Consider the following 13,602-nt stretch of genomic DNA (forward strand, 5'->3'; position numbering starts at 1 on the left):
TAGGGAGGAAGGGCGAGAGAGAAAGGGAGAGAGAGAGACTACAGCTCATGAGAGAACTGGGGAAAGTGCACTCAGTCTGCAGAGCTGCCCGGGGTGCTGTTCATTCTGCGGTTCCAGGTCAGGTGTATCCCCACCCAAGTCCCAATCCTATGTGTGTTGATTCAAAGATGACATCATCTGGGTCATTCTCTGAGGTTCTAGTTAACCTCATAATATTACAAACAAACACACGATTTCCATCAACCCTCTCCCAAGTATACGGACAGGCAGAAACTGTGCCTATAGACAAGGAAGCCCTGAAGGCTATAAGGGACAAGTGAGGTGTTCCTCAGAGTCTCTACCTGCGTGTTTTCCCTCTTCCCCACAGCTGACTCCTAACTTCCAGGCCTTGTCTGGAGAATGACAGTGGGGTTCCTAATCCTATGTTGCTGTACACTGCATATAGGACCAAAGTAGGGAGTTATTAGCACCTGATCAACTTATTCCCCTCTCCGTGTATTGTTTGCTCTGCCTCCCGCCCTTTATACCAGGCTGGCTTAGCCAAATGCTTAAAAGACAAAACAACACAACTGTGTGTGAGTGTAGCCACCAGCCTGGAACATGTTCACACCTTTGCTCCTCACCATTTGTCTGTTCTTGATTTTCTTTAGTTTTTGATCCGCATCATCTGATCTCTTGGTTCCATAACCATGAACTTGACTTCACTTCTGGGCTTCAGAGCCAGGGCTTTGAAGCAGGGCTATGTAGTGGTTAAACCCTGCCTTTCCCTTTCAGAATTTGCTTTATTACTCCTGCTGTTCATCATGCTGCCTAAAGGTCCCTTGGCAGCAGCTGGGCCAGTCACAGTTCCTCACAAGAAAAAGGGGAGCATTCAGGCATGTTCCCATAATACGTTTTTTCATGATCTGTGATGGTAAGGATTTAGTGAGCAAACAGAGCAGCCTGTGTGTCTGAAAAGAACTGGTTAGAAGGCAGGGGACAGAACTGAAGTCAGGATCCCGAGGTTCTTGATGGCCAGTACATTTCTGTCTGTCACTTGAGACATCAACAGGACACAAGAGAGAAATTTGGCAGGTGCGAGGTTTATCTGGGTGCCCCGAATAGCTTAGGTATATGGGAAGAATGCAATATGACTAATAAATTGATTGTGTGCTTGAATCAGTCATTTGTTCTCTTGTTTATAGCATGGTTATCAAGTACCAACCATGTTCCTGCAACCCTGCCTAAAACAGATCTCTTCTGCTTCCATGAAACACTTCAGCCATTTTATTTCCAAGAATGTGCATTGTAAACTGTGGCCAGATGTGAGGCCAGGGGTGTGAATGGGAAGGCCCCATCTTCAAGCTGTGCTGGTGGCTCAGAAATTACCAGGACAATTAGATTTGTTCTCTTTTGCCAACAGCCAGCTGCATGGTGCAATCTGAGCTCTTGTGGGGGCAATAAAAGCACTTTAGATCCATGTGGATGGAGTTCCCTGCTGAAAAGACAAGACAGTTACAGAGCGTGGAGTCTAATCCCTGGGTTGGCCAGTGTCTGAGCCATTCTCTGTATTCAGAAAGTATAGGAAAGTCTAAAGAAGAAGTTTATATTGCATGTAATCCAACCTTCCAGACACAATTTTGTGCGCAAATAAGATTACAAGATATATACCATTTGTATCAGGCTTTTCCCACTAACATGTTAAAAATGTTTTCACATCATTACATATTTTTAGAGCATAATTTTAAGAGCTACTTATGTTTTATTATTTGGGTGTTTCTTAAAGTATTGATTTTTTATTATAAATGGAACATTTATAGCTTTTATAAGTGTTCTTTGTCTGCATCTTTGATTATTCTTTCAGATAAGTTCTTAGAAGTACCGACTTCAGGGATTTTAACCTTTAAAGGCCTTTGATTCGTATTACCAAAAAAATGGCTTTTGTTCAGACTGAAAGTACCACAGCATACTCCTTGAGCCATGTATGCAAGAGACTGAGAAATGACATTTTCTCCAATATTGTATAATCCTCTAAAATTCTCTTGTTATTAAATTAGTTATTGCATTGTTTACTGAAGGTGAGCAAGAGTCTCCTATTATATCTGAATCTTTATTGCCCTTTTCTGACTATTTCTCTGAGAAGGATGAAGAGTGAATCAGGTATTTAAAAAGCTACCATGACTTTCTTCATTCTTGCAGGAGCCTTCATCTTGCTGCCTAGAGACATAATAAATGATTTGTGTTCTTCTTTACCCTCACCGTCTCAGAACTATTGTCTTGATGATATGATGCTTTCTTTCTTCTCCTTCTGGCTGATAAGGAAGTTAGGCTGTACTTGAAAGCATGATGTGACTTGAAGCTGCTGATTAGAATTTGGGGAAGGAAAGGTTACAAAGCCTTTCTTACCCACTTAGTATTTTGACCCCAACTTAAAATGAACTTCAAGAAGAGACTCTTGACTTTGGTTATGTAATACCTCCAGATGTCTTCAGTTTTACAATGGGTTTCCATAACCTTTTCCCAAAAGTAATTAAATATAGTTTAATTTGAAAATTCAAAGAATCTTTTTAGGAGGAGAAGGGAGCATAAAAAATAAAACCAATAAAGCAGAGCTTCTCAGATCCCTGAAGATTGGCAAATAATACCTTAATGACAAAGGGCCTTCTGTGCTGGGTGTTTTTACCCAGCCAGGCATGCTCTGACTGAGAACCATGAAGTAAGGTGGACTAGGACGATACTGGGTCTGGGACTTTCTTTTTACTGGGATGAACTAACATTAAGGCCACAAAACTAATTGTGGAAGCTGGAAAAAAACACAGCCTATGTGTATGACATGGTATCTAAATAATGTGGCAGTAAACACCAGATAATGTGATAATACTGGGTGATATAAGAGATGGGTTTCAACAGAAAATAATGGGGATATTACAATAGGTAGGAACAACCCAGTGGGAAATAGAAGGCTCTTGTGGTCCTGTCAGCGTGTTTCAGGGAAGGCTTTCAGAAGATTACCGGTAAATGTGTCCAGACATTGTGAATTCCAGGTAGGCATGGACTGGCCTTTAGTTCATGTCTACCTGGAAAGAGTAAGATGGTTAAAGAATCTATAGAGATTGGGATCCTAGGCAGGTAAAATGGCAGAAGGCCAGTTAACCAGACTAGGGCATGAGGTTGTTACTTGATTTAAAAAAGAAAAATTACACAACCTGAACAGAGCTTAAGGCCAGAGTGACCTGACAACCCAGGAGACAAAGCTGTATCATGGAGTGTTGAGCAAGAGCTTTAGATAGCCTTCTGGCTCCGAACTGGCTTGGTCCTAGAACAGGCTGCCAATTGAGGGGTCCAAGAAGCCTTGCTGTGGGGTGAAGCCGTTGTGCTGGCACTGAGAGTGAGGCAGGCTTGAGTCTGGACCAGGGACATAGCATAGATAATGCCGTTCATGCTTTTGTGCCTGTTTGGGATCAGTGCAATACCCTGGCTTTGGAATATACAGATTAATTATGTAGATACTTTTTCATCCATCCCTTTTATTTTCCTTTTGATCGTACATCTGCCAGAAGTCAATTATCAATGCCCTGTTGAAGAGTCTGAAAAGAGGGGCCTGAGAAGGGAAGTGCATCAAACTCCCCTTACTAATACCACACTTGTCAGGAGGTAGATGAGGGCCGTGGGACAGCCCATCCATCTTTTCCCACTAGAGTGTTCTTAAAAAAGTGCTTCATGGTTCCAGTACAGTCCTCTATCACAGCACCTTTAGCCTTTACCATGACCGTGACAGAGTTACAAAAGTTTTATGCAAGCAGTGTTTGGGGGGCAAATGCTTTAGGTTAAAGAGGAACATGGAGACTTTTATTTTTTTTCTCAACCTTGGTCAAACCATTTTTCTATTCTTCAAAGTACCTATAGGGTAGTTGTGGTTAGCAGAACATGGACTTGGGCCCCCGACACACCTGGGCTAGAGGCCTTGTCCCACCATTTATTAGATGAAACTGATCCCCATTTTAAAAAATTACAAGCCAGTATCTGCCTTCTAAGATTGTTTAGCATGTCAGTTGAAATAATGCAAATGGAAATGCTTGATATAGTGAAAAGTGTTACACAAATGAAAATTATGGTTACTGACTGAAAAGAACAATGGAAGTAATGAATTATCTGTCCTTTAAGTTGACCCGTAGACAACAGAATTCTGACTTAGGCCAGAATCTGGAGACAGGCAAGGCAATGCTTTCATACACCAAACCATCAGAGCTAAGTCAAGGTCAACTTAGCAAGACAATTCACAGGCATTTTACATGTAGTCATGTGTTAGGAAGGGAAAGGTTAGCAGGAAAAGGCCTGCAATCTTATCTCTTTATTGGAGGGATACACTTGGAAAAGAAAGAATGCAAGAGATCCAGTCGAATTTCCTTATAAACATGCTAATGACAGAATTCTTGGTAAATAAGCTTAATCTTTGTCTATAGCTTTTAGCAGGATCCTAGGATTCTTATTCTAAACAAACCTGAATCTATGACTTTAGACATCTCCCCAGAAGTTGAACTATGTTACTAATTGAGCTTGGCATGACCTGTTCTGTGTGGAATGATGTGAACTACACACATTGTTTAGAGACCTAGAGGTGAATCTGATCCTGGAGTATGACCTGGTGTGGCAAGAAAAGTCTTGAAAGACAGTGTCAGAAGTCCCCAAGCCTCTCCTTGTTTTGTCTGTGCCTTGTGATTATCTGTATCTTTGAAATTATTAGAAAAGCTTGACCTGGTAAAATCTGGGCAAGATCTCTGGTTTATGTTAGTCTGATTGGACAATCTGATCCTGTATGTTATTTTAGATATCCTCCTTAAAATGAGTTGGAGCCCTTAAAACAGGAATTACTTGCTTATTATTTCCTCTAGAGGGCATATGTTTCTATGGGCACTAATGTGCATGGGCATACTCAATGACACGGCAGGGAATCTTGCGTCTATACACTCTCATCATATTGATTCTTGCTTCCCTCCACCTTTTCTCTACTTTTGACTCCTCCCCCAACATATCCCTCCCAGCACCGTAGCCATCAACTTCCTAATCTCTGAATACCACTCCTCAGTTTACTCTTCTTTCAGCCTTGTTAACATTGAGCTCAGTAGAGTCATCCAGAGTCATTGCAGCCCCTCTCCTTTTGAGAATGCCATCTAAGCTACCATCTTGTAGGATCCTGGTAGACTCTCTTTCCATCTGGCTATCAAGTGTGTGACCTGAAGGTAGCTTCTCCTTTCTCAGAATGGTGACTACATTTTCTGGGTTCATCGGGCTGGCTCAGAGGTTCCCATCTCCACCCTTTCCTTCATTACATTGATTGAGAAGAAACATATAGCTGGTCCACGAACAGCTATAAGCAGTGAAACTGCATACCTACACTCAGTTTCCTTAACTTCACCACTCCCAGGCAAGTGTCAGAGTAGTTCCATATACTGGCAGGAAGAGTTGCTTTACAGTTTCTCATCCACAAATAGTTAACTTCCTGCTGTTTCCTAACCGGGAGAAATGGCCCCCAAATCTTTGACAAATGGGCCTGTTCTTATGTACTGTTCTGCTTCCTTGATTTGTTCTATTATAGGTGTCCTTGGTATTTAAAACTCAGTTTGAGGGGGAAACAATGTTTCTACCTCAGAAGACACCTTCTTATTCTAATTTTTTAAAGTGTGTGTTGAAAGCTTTGGAGTCCTGTCTAGGATGACTGTATGTCCCTTTTATTCTTCTCATCGTGTCTCTTGGGAGGACAGGAATAGGCAGCATGGTAAGATGGTAAATGGGCGTGAAATTTGAAGTTGAAGTTTTTGAAGTGAAGAGACCCTCTTTCCTGCTTTGGACCTATCCTGTCTCTTCTCTGAGCTTCATTTGCTTATATGTAAAATTGAAATGAATATCTACATTGAATGTGGTTGAGAAGGTCAACTGTGATGGTGGATGTGAAGGTGTTTTATAAACAATAAAGTGCTACAAATAAGTATTCTGATTTGGTATTTTAAATAAAAAGGGGTTGGTTGTTTTTTGGAGTTGTCTGAGCTATCTATATTACCCCTGCTCCAAGCCCCGATCGACAGCAGCTATATAAACATGTAATGTGGGAGGTTAGGTTCTATCAGGCTCTTGGCTGACCATCTGCTAAGTGAATCTTGTGATCTATTTAAAAGAGAGGAGAAATTCAAGGGACCATGGAACACATACACAAACACACATACATATACACACTGTTATGTATGCACACACACAAACACACATGCTCACAGCCATCTCTCCCCCTCAAATCTCAAACCTATAATTTTTTAAAATCATGTGATGACAAAAAATCTTGTTTTTTCCCCACAGCTATTTATAATGCCACCTGGGAAAGCAGCACTGGTGCCTTGTGAGCTGGTGTGTACGTGCCAACTTGGTAGTTCCTGGAGACTGTGAAGGGAGAGGAGAAACAGGATACCCCTGCAGAAAGGGTCACCTTGAGATCAGAAATCAGAGTGAGGACTAAAAATGCCAAAGATGCCCTGACTGGTGTAGCTCAGTGGATTGAGCATGGGCCTGTGAACCAAAGGATCGCGGTTCAATTCCCAGTCAGGGCACATGCCTGGGTTGTGGGCCAGTTCCCAGCAGGGGACGCACAAGAGGCAACCGTACATTGATATTTCTCTCCCTCTCTCCTTCTCTTCCCCTCTAAAGATAAATAAAAATCTTTAAAAAATGCCAAAGCTATGTTGATATCCTGGCATACAGTTTCTGGGGACTGGTCCCTCAGCTTTGTTCCCACTTGTGTGACTTCATACTATTACTTCATGGGGATGGTTGAGGAGAGAGTGTATTGTCATCCACTGAGCTTGGGGGATGTTTTATTTGGTTCAATAGAGAATGAACCCAGAGCAGCTGGATAACTCAGCACACTTTTTAGGGATTGAGGAAATGGGAATCAAGTTACTCTGTCTGCTTTATAAGGTCATGATTGGAATTTACTAATTATTTTATTTATTGATTTCTTTGTTACCCTAGACATGTGTGGTTGAAATCAGGTATGAATGTCTAAGAGTAGCTCCATAATTTTTTTGACTTTTCATCAGGCAAATCTTCATTCTTTGTCCAAATAAGACTTGGAAAAACCAGCTATTGAATCAGGCCCAGCTGTTGAATCATATTTCTCTATATTGTTCTTCAGCCTCGTTCCCAGATATTTGGTACAATAGAAGCAGATAGACTTCAGTTCAAGTTCCACTAATGAGTTTTGAGATCATGAGCAAGATGGTTACGCTCTCTGCAGTCTGTTCATTTGGTTTGTAAAATGTGGATAATAATAACCCTAATGTTCTTACAGAACGAAGGGAGAAAATATACAACTGTTGCCTGACGTGGCGTAGGTACTTATTAAAGGTTAATTTTCCCTGTATCCCTTCCTAATTCAGGCTCCTCTTCATAGGTTTTCCATGGACAATTCCCCCCATTCACTACTGCTGTTCAGTTTTAGATTAAGATCTACTTGGGCCCTGACTGGTGTGGCTCAGTTGGCTGTGTATCGTCCAGCAAAGCTGGGTCTGATTCCTTATCAGGGCAATGCCTAGGTTGCAGGTTCAGACTCTGGTTGGGGCATGTATGGAAGGCAACTGATCAATGTTTTTCTCTGACATTGATGTTTATCTCCCTCTCTTTCTGCTCCCTTTCTACTCTTTCTAAATTAATAAGAATAATAAGAAGATCTTACTTGTTTATTTGTTTAGTTGTTGTCTTCAAGCTATTGGAGATGATAATAAGACCTGATAGTACTCATCTCATGGGTTCACTAAAGGATAACTGATAAATTACAGATAAAACAGCACAGAGCTTGGCAAATAGTAGGTGAATACAGGTTAGCTAAATTTATTNCTTTGTCCAAATAAGACTTGGAAAAACCAGCTGTTGAATCAAGCCCAGCTGTTGAATCATATTTCTCTATATTGTTCTTCAGCCTCGTTCCCAGATATTTGGTACAATAGAAGCAGATAGACTTCAGTTCAAGTTCCACTAATGAGTTTTGAGATCATGGGCAAGATGGTTACGCTCTCTGCAGTCTGTTCATTTGGTTTGTAAAATGTGGATAATAATATCCCTAATGTTCTTACAGAACGAAGGGAGAAAATATACAACTGTTGCCTGACGTGGCGTAGTACTTATTAAAGGTTAATTTTCCCTGTATCCCTTCCTAATTCAGGCTCCTCTTCATAGGTTTTCCATGGACAATTCCCCCCATTCACTACTGCTGTTCAGTTTTAGATTATTTAAGATCTACTTGGGCCCTGACTGGTGTGGCTCAGTTGGCTGTGTATCGTCCAGCAAAGCTGGGTCTGATTCCTTATCAGGGCAATGCCTAGGTTGCAGGTTCAGACTCTGGTTGGGGCATGTATGGAAGGCAACTGATCAATGTTTTTCTCTGACATTGATGTTTATCTCCCTCTCTTTCTGCTCCCTTTCTACTCTTTCTAAATTAATAATAATAATAAGATCTTACTTGTTTATTTGTTTAGTTGTTGTCTTCAAGCTATTGGAGATGATAATAAGACCTGATAGTACTCATCTCATGGGTTCACTAAAGGATAACTGATAAATTACAGATAAAACAGCACAGAGCTTGGCAAATAGTAGGTGAATACAGGTTAGCTAAATTTATTATTATTCTAATGAGAGAGGAAGAAGGAAATAGTTCTTGAGTCTCAAATATACTCCATCCTCAAATGTTCCCTTTGCGACAACCCCACAGCTCAGTAATCCTGAGTTTGAATCAAGACGTTTTCAAAATATCGCCCCCCCTCCCAGTGTGACCTGACACTACAGAGAATTCTCGAGTCAAGTAGAACATTCCCTATGCTCTATTTTTTCTGTTTACCTTCACTGTTTGGCCTGCTGCAGTTGGATTTGTTGAGACCATTCCCAAGGGGTGAACAGTGAAATGTTTCTGAAAATTCTGCTCAGAACTTTTTCTGTTTTGCTGGGCTTGGGCAGTGAGGATGAGGTGGCAGTATCGGAAAATCCTTCATTTACAAAGAAGGAAACACTTCTTAATTTTACCCTTTTCTGGTTCTAGCTTCAGATCACAATGCAAAGCCAAAGACACCTCCCCTGACACACCTGGGACAAGTTAAAGACAGCACCTGGTTCCAAATTACAGCTTCTGGGTGCCAACTCCTCACCCTCTATTTTCTTTAGGTACTGGTGTTATTGGGACTCGGTTTTTTTTCTAATCTCAATGGGATATGTAAACACTGCTAAAGAAAGGCGAAAAATTTCCCTCCACAGAAATGCATATCTGTGGCATCAGAAGCCTGCAGTTATTTTCAGTTATGTCTAGAAATGGCCGGATAATTTTAAAGATTGCATTGTATAAGGCTCCTAGTGACAGTCCTGATCAGCATGCTGAAAAGAATGGCAGGGCCGTATCTGAGCTGGCTCAGGAATGGATTACCATGATCAATTAGTAATGCCTGCCATGGGTCTGCAATAGTGGGGTATGGCATGTTTTGTCTGTCCTGCTCTAGTTTCTTCTTACAGAAGCAAATAGACTAGGCCGTCAATAAAATTTTGTTTTATTATGTAAATTGAAACAAAATGCCTAACTACCAAAAAAGGCAATGTGGTTATCATACTACCCATTTTTTCTTTGAGTAGGACAAAGAAGTGTATAGCCATGACCATACAGTTTATTCTTCAAACTGGGACACTCTTGGTGAAAGGAGGCTGTGCTAATAATTATGCTGGAACAGTGAGCCTCTACTGGGACTATGGTTGATAAGCAAGGCATGTGGGTTACCCTTCATGTCTCTCTAAAGTGACCCCAAAGGGTAAGTGAATATTTCCTCTAATCCAAAGGTTGCTGAACTATGGCTTATAGGCCAAATACAGCGAGTTATTTGTTCTTGTAAGTAAAGTGTTATTGGAACATAGCCATGCCTATTTATTTATGTTTGGTGTTTCTGGCTACTTTTGCTACAACCGTGTTGAGTACTTGTGACATAGAACATCTGGATTGCAAAACCCAAAATATTGACTATCTGGCTCTTTACAGGAAGTGTTGACCCTGGCTAGTAAATGGGGCTCTCGTTGTTAGAAGGGTCCATACTCTTGCTTCCTGGAGAAGAAAAGTAACATCTTAGGACCTGCTACGGGGCTACACCTTATGCTGGTCACTTGCATATGTGATTTCACTAATTCTCAAATGACCTGGCAACATAGGCATAATCTCTAATTAACCTAGAATTTTCCAGGCCACCAAGAACAGATGATAGGAGGTTTTCTAGCCTGCAGTTCTCCAAATCTTGCCTTGTGAATACTCCATGAAATGCTCTGACAACAACCCTTGGGCCATTCATAACTTCTCTTTGTCTCTTATGTCTCCCATCCAGTCTGGCCGAAAATCCTGTGGACTTCACCTTCAAATTATATGTGGAACTTGACCACTTTTCACCATCTCCACCATGGCCCCCTTCATCTGAGTTATCAGTCAGCACCCACTATCATCTCTCATCTGCATTAAGACACGTTTCCCCAAGGCTGCTTTTCACCCTACAGTCCATTTCCATTGCAGTATCAAGAGTGATTTAAAACCTAAGTTAGATTATGCCAATCCTCTGCTCTTCTCCAGTTTCTTCCCATATAATTCAAGAATAAAAGGCAAAACCTTGACAATGGCCTACAAGGCTCACCTTCACTGTCTAATATAGTAACCAACATGTGGCAGTTTAAATTTAAGTATATTAAAATAACATAAAATTAAAAACTGGGTTTTCAGTAACACCAGTCACATTTTAAGTACTCTGTAGTCAACATACGTCTGCTGGCTGCCATATTGGACAACAAAGACATAGAATATTTTATCATCACAGAAATTTCATTACCTGGCTGGAATCTGTTCCTTTATTATCTTTCTGGCCTTGTTTCTCAATGTTTCCCTGTTGCTCACTCCTGTTTCTTAAGCATCTATGCCTCGGGGCTTTTGAGCTTGTTTATTTTTTGCCTGAAATGTTATATTTCCAGATAACAGTGCAGCTTGATTGCTTATAAACTTTAGGTCCTTGCTGAAAGGGCACCTTTTCTGACACCCTGTTTAATGTGCAGCCCCCTAGTACTTCTTCCATCTCTCTCCTCTGATTTATTTTTCTCTATGTCATTTACTACCACCTGACATATATATATATATATATATATATATATATATATATATATGCAAGTCTGTGTATATACGTCCCTACCCCCATTTCCAACCACTAAAACATGACCTCCACGAGGCTAGTTTTTAATTTTTTTTTCACTTCACAGTTTCCCCTAGCTTTATAGTGCTTACTCACCCAGTAATCTCCCTTATGTATCTGATAAATAAATGAATGGATGGGACTATTGAAAGGCATTTGTTTGATCCTTTAGAAGCCTACCTAACTTTATCTACATTGTGCCCCATTTTTTTACCTACTAGTCTATTGTTCTGTCTGTAATGGACTGTCATTTTGTCTCTAGGACTCCTGTTTCCCCTCCCAGATGCCAATCTTCAGGAGTGCAGGCACTGTCCCTTACTCTTGTCCTCTTCCAGTGCACAGAGTGGCCTTAGTGCAACGCTCACTGACTCACTGATGTCCACCCGACCCAGGACCCTGTTTCTCTCCTGACCCAAAGTAGTAGAAAAATATTAAAGAGCTGTCAATAGTCCTTCTCCATTGCTACTTTTAAAAGTTATTTTCTTTCTTCTCTTCAGAAGATGGATTATCTTTATTAATTTAATTAATCCAATTTCTAAATGTACAGAAAAGAAAAAATCCAATAAAAGACAATTTCATGGCAATGCGTAATCACAGTATGCTGGTGGAGGAACATTTGTTTGAGGTTATGTCTTCATGTTCTTACCACTGAGAAAACTTGAATTTTGGTCAGACAAAGCTATACTTTAGCTTTTGTTTCTATGGCCTACGATGAAGAGCAATTTTATGCTGGTCTGATGGCACATATGTTCTAGAGAATAAAGTCTGACTGAGGCTAGGATGGCTAAGAAAAACTGAAATGTCACCCTATGTATTTTAGTTCGGAATATTGGAAAGGTGTTGATTTTCATTCAAAGCCTAAGTTGGACATTTTGCTACTGTGTGAACTTCTGCATTTCTCTAAGTCTTGGGAGAGACCTAGGACAGCATAGTGTAGCAAAATAAACCCAGAATTTTGGGGAAGCCAGGCCAATATTGAAATCTCTGCTCCGTGACTTACTGGCTCTGAGTTGTGGTAAGATGTTTGATTTCTCTGAGCTTTGGTGTCTCAGTTAGGATAAGATAACTTATGAAGATTAGAGATGAGATGTCTGGCACGAAGTGGTCACCCGGCCAGGTGGCTCAGTTGATTGGAGCACGGTCCCACACACCAGACTGTTGCTGGTTGGATTCCCGGTTGGGGCACATATGGGAGGCAACCAACTGGTGTCTCTCACGTTGATGTTTTGCTGCTTAGTGACTACTCACTAAGTGTGAGACTTTGGACAAGCCACTTCTCATGAGCTCTTTGGGGTCTCAGGACAAGGAGTAAAAATGCGATGAGGAATTTTGTAAGGAGGAGGCAGGAGGAGCATGGAGGCTGTAAAATCTCAGTGTTTACGGAAAGTCTTAATGTGAATTTGTTAACAAAAGCCCCTACGAAGTTGGAAGAGCCAATTCTAGAATCACTAAAGAACACATATGAAATTTGTGAGAAAAAGTAATAGAGTCGAAAATGCTGTTTCTCTGCAAGGAAGCAGATGTGCCCATGGGTAAAAGCCCCATGCAAAGTGATTAGTGGAACAGAGCGGTGTTTGAGCTGAGTTGCTCACCTCCTATGGCTGACATCATTGGAGGTCTTTGTGACCTTCAAAACACAGTTCTGCAGGTCGGTCTGAGAAACTGAGATCTGGATTGAATAAATTGTTTCGGACCTTGTAGTTTGTTGTTGTTAACAACCTTACTATTTTGTGAAAACATTTTATAGGGTCATTCTAAGAGGCTTAAGGAATATAAAAAGTACATCTCCTTGAATGTGGAGACATCTCACTGCCTGGGAATAACTCTCATTAACATCAAGTGAACATTATTCTAAAACATCTTTCTCCTTTTCTCTCCTCCCCTCTTTCTCTCTCCAGACATATACAAACACAGAAAAGTGGGTGGGTTAGATGGAAATGATGATTATATTAAGACATCACACTATATATGTCATTTTATTTTCTACTTTTTAGGGGAGAGCGTGAACACAGTCCCCCACTACCACAAATTACACAGCCGAGTTTCCCACATTTGGGGAAATTGCAGGGGTCAGCCCATCCGGAGTGCAATGGATAAGCCTGGCCCTGGGAAAACCCCCTCCTGAAAATGGGATCTCCCCTGCCAGGTGTGTGTGTGTGTAATTTTAAATAAAAATTACTAAGTTCAATTAAATGTACACTAAAATAATGATTTCCCAAGAGAACCTAGTCCCTAAAAGCTCCATCTAAGGCAGTGGCCCCTTAGAAGCACCTGTGGACCGGCAGCATCAGCAGTCACCTGAGAACCTGTGAGAAGTGCAAGGGCTCAGGTGTCAGCCCCCAGCTCCTGAGTCAGAGACTCCGTGGGTGGGCCCAGCACTCTGCAT

At 41.1% G+C, this 13,602-nt stretch overlaps 1 non-coding gene across 1 annotated transcript; it reads right to left on the reverse strand.

The window, feature by feature from the left end:
* Positions 1-13,207: 13,207 nt before the first annotated feature.
* LOC118997608 (U1 spliceosomal RNA) lies at positions 13,208-13,370 on the reverse strand. Its single transcript, XR_005068694.1, has one exon. It is a non-coding gene; the product is annotated as a U1 spliceosomal RNA (small nuclear RNA).
* Between the last annotated feature and the right edge of the window lie 232 nt (positions 13,371-13,602).

The sequence above is a fragment of the Sturnira hondurensis genome, unplaced genomic scaffold (assembly GCF_014824575.4).
Source record: "Sturnira hondurensis isolate 20B ecotype Veracruz unplaced genomic scaffold, ASM1482457v3 Scaffold0013299, whole genome shotgun sequence".
In the NCBI taxonomy this organism is placed as follows: Eukaryota; Metazoa; Chordata; class Mammalia; order Chiroptera; family Phyllostomidae; genus Sturnira; species Sturnira hondurensis.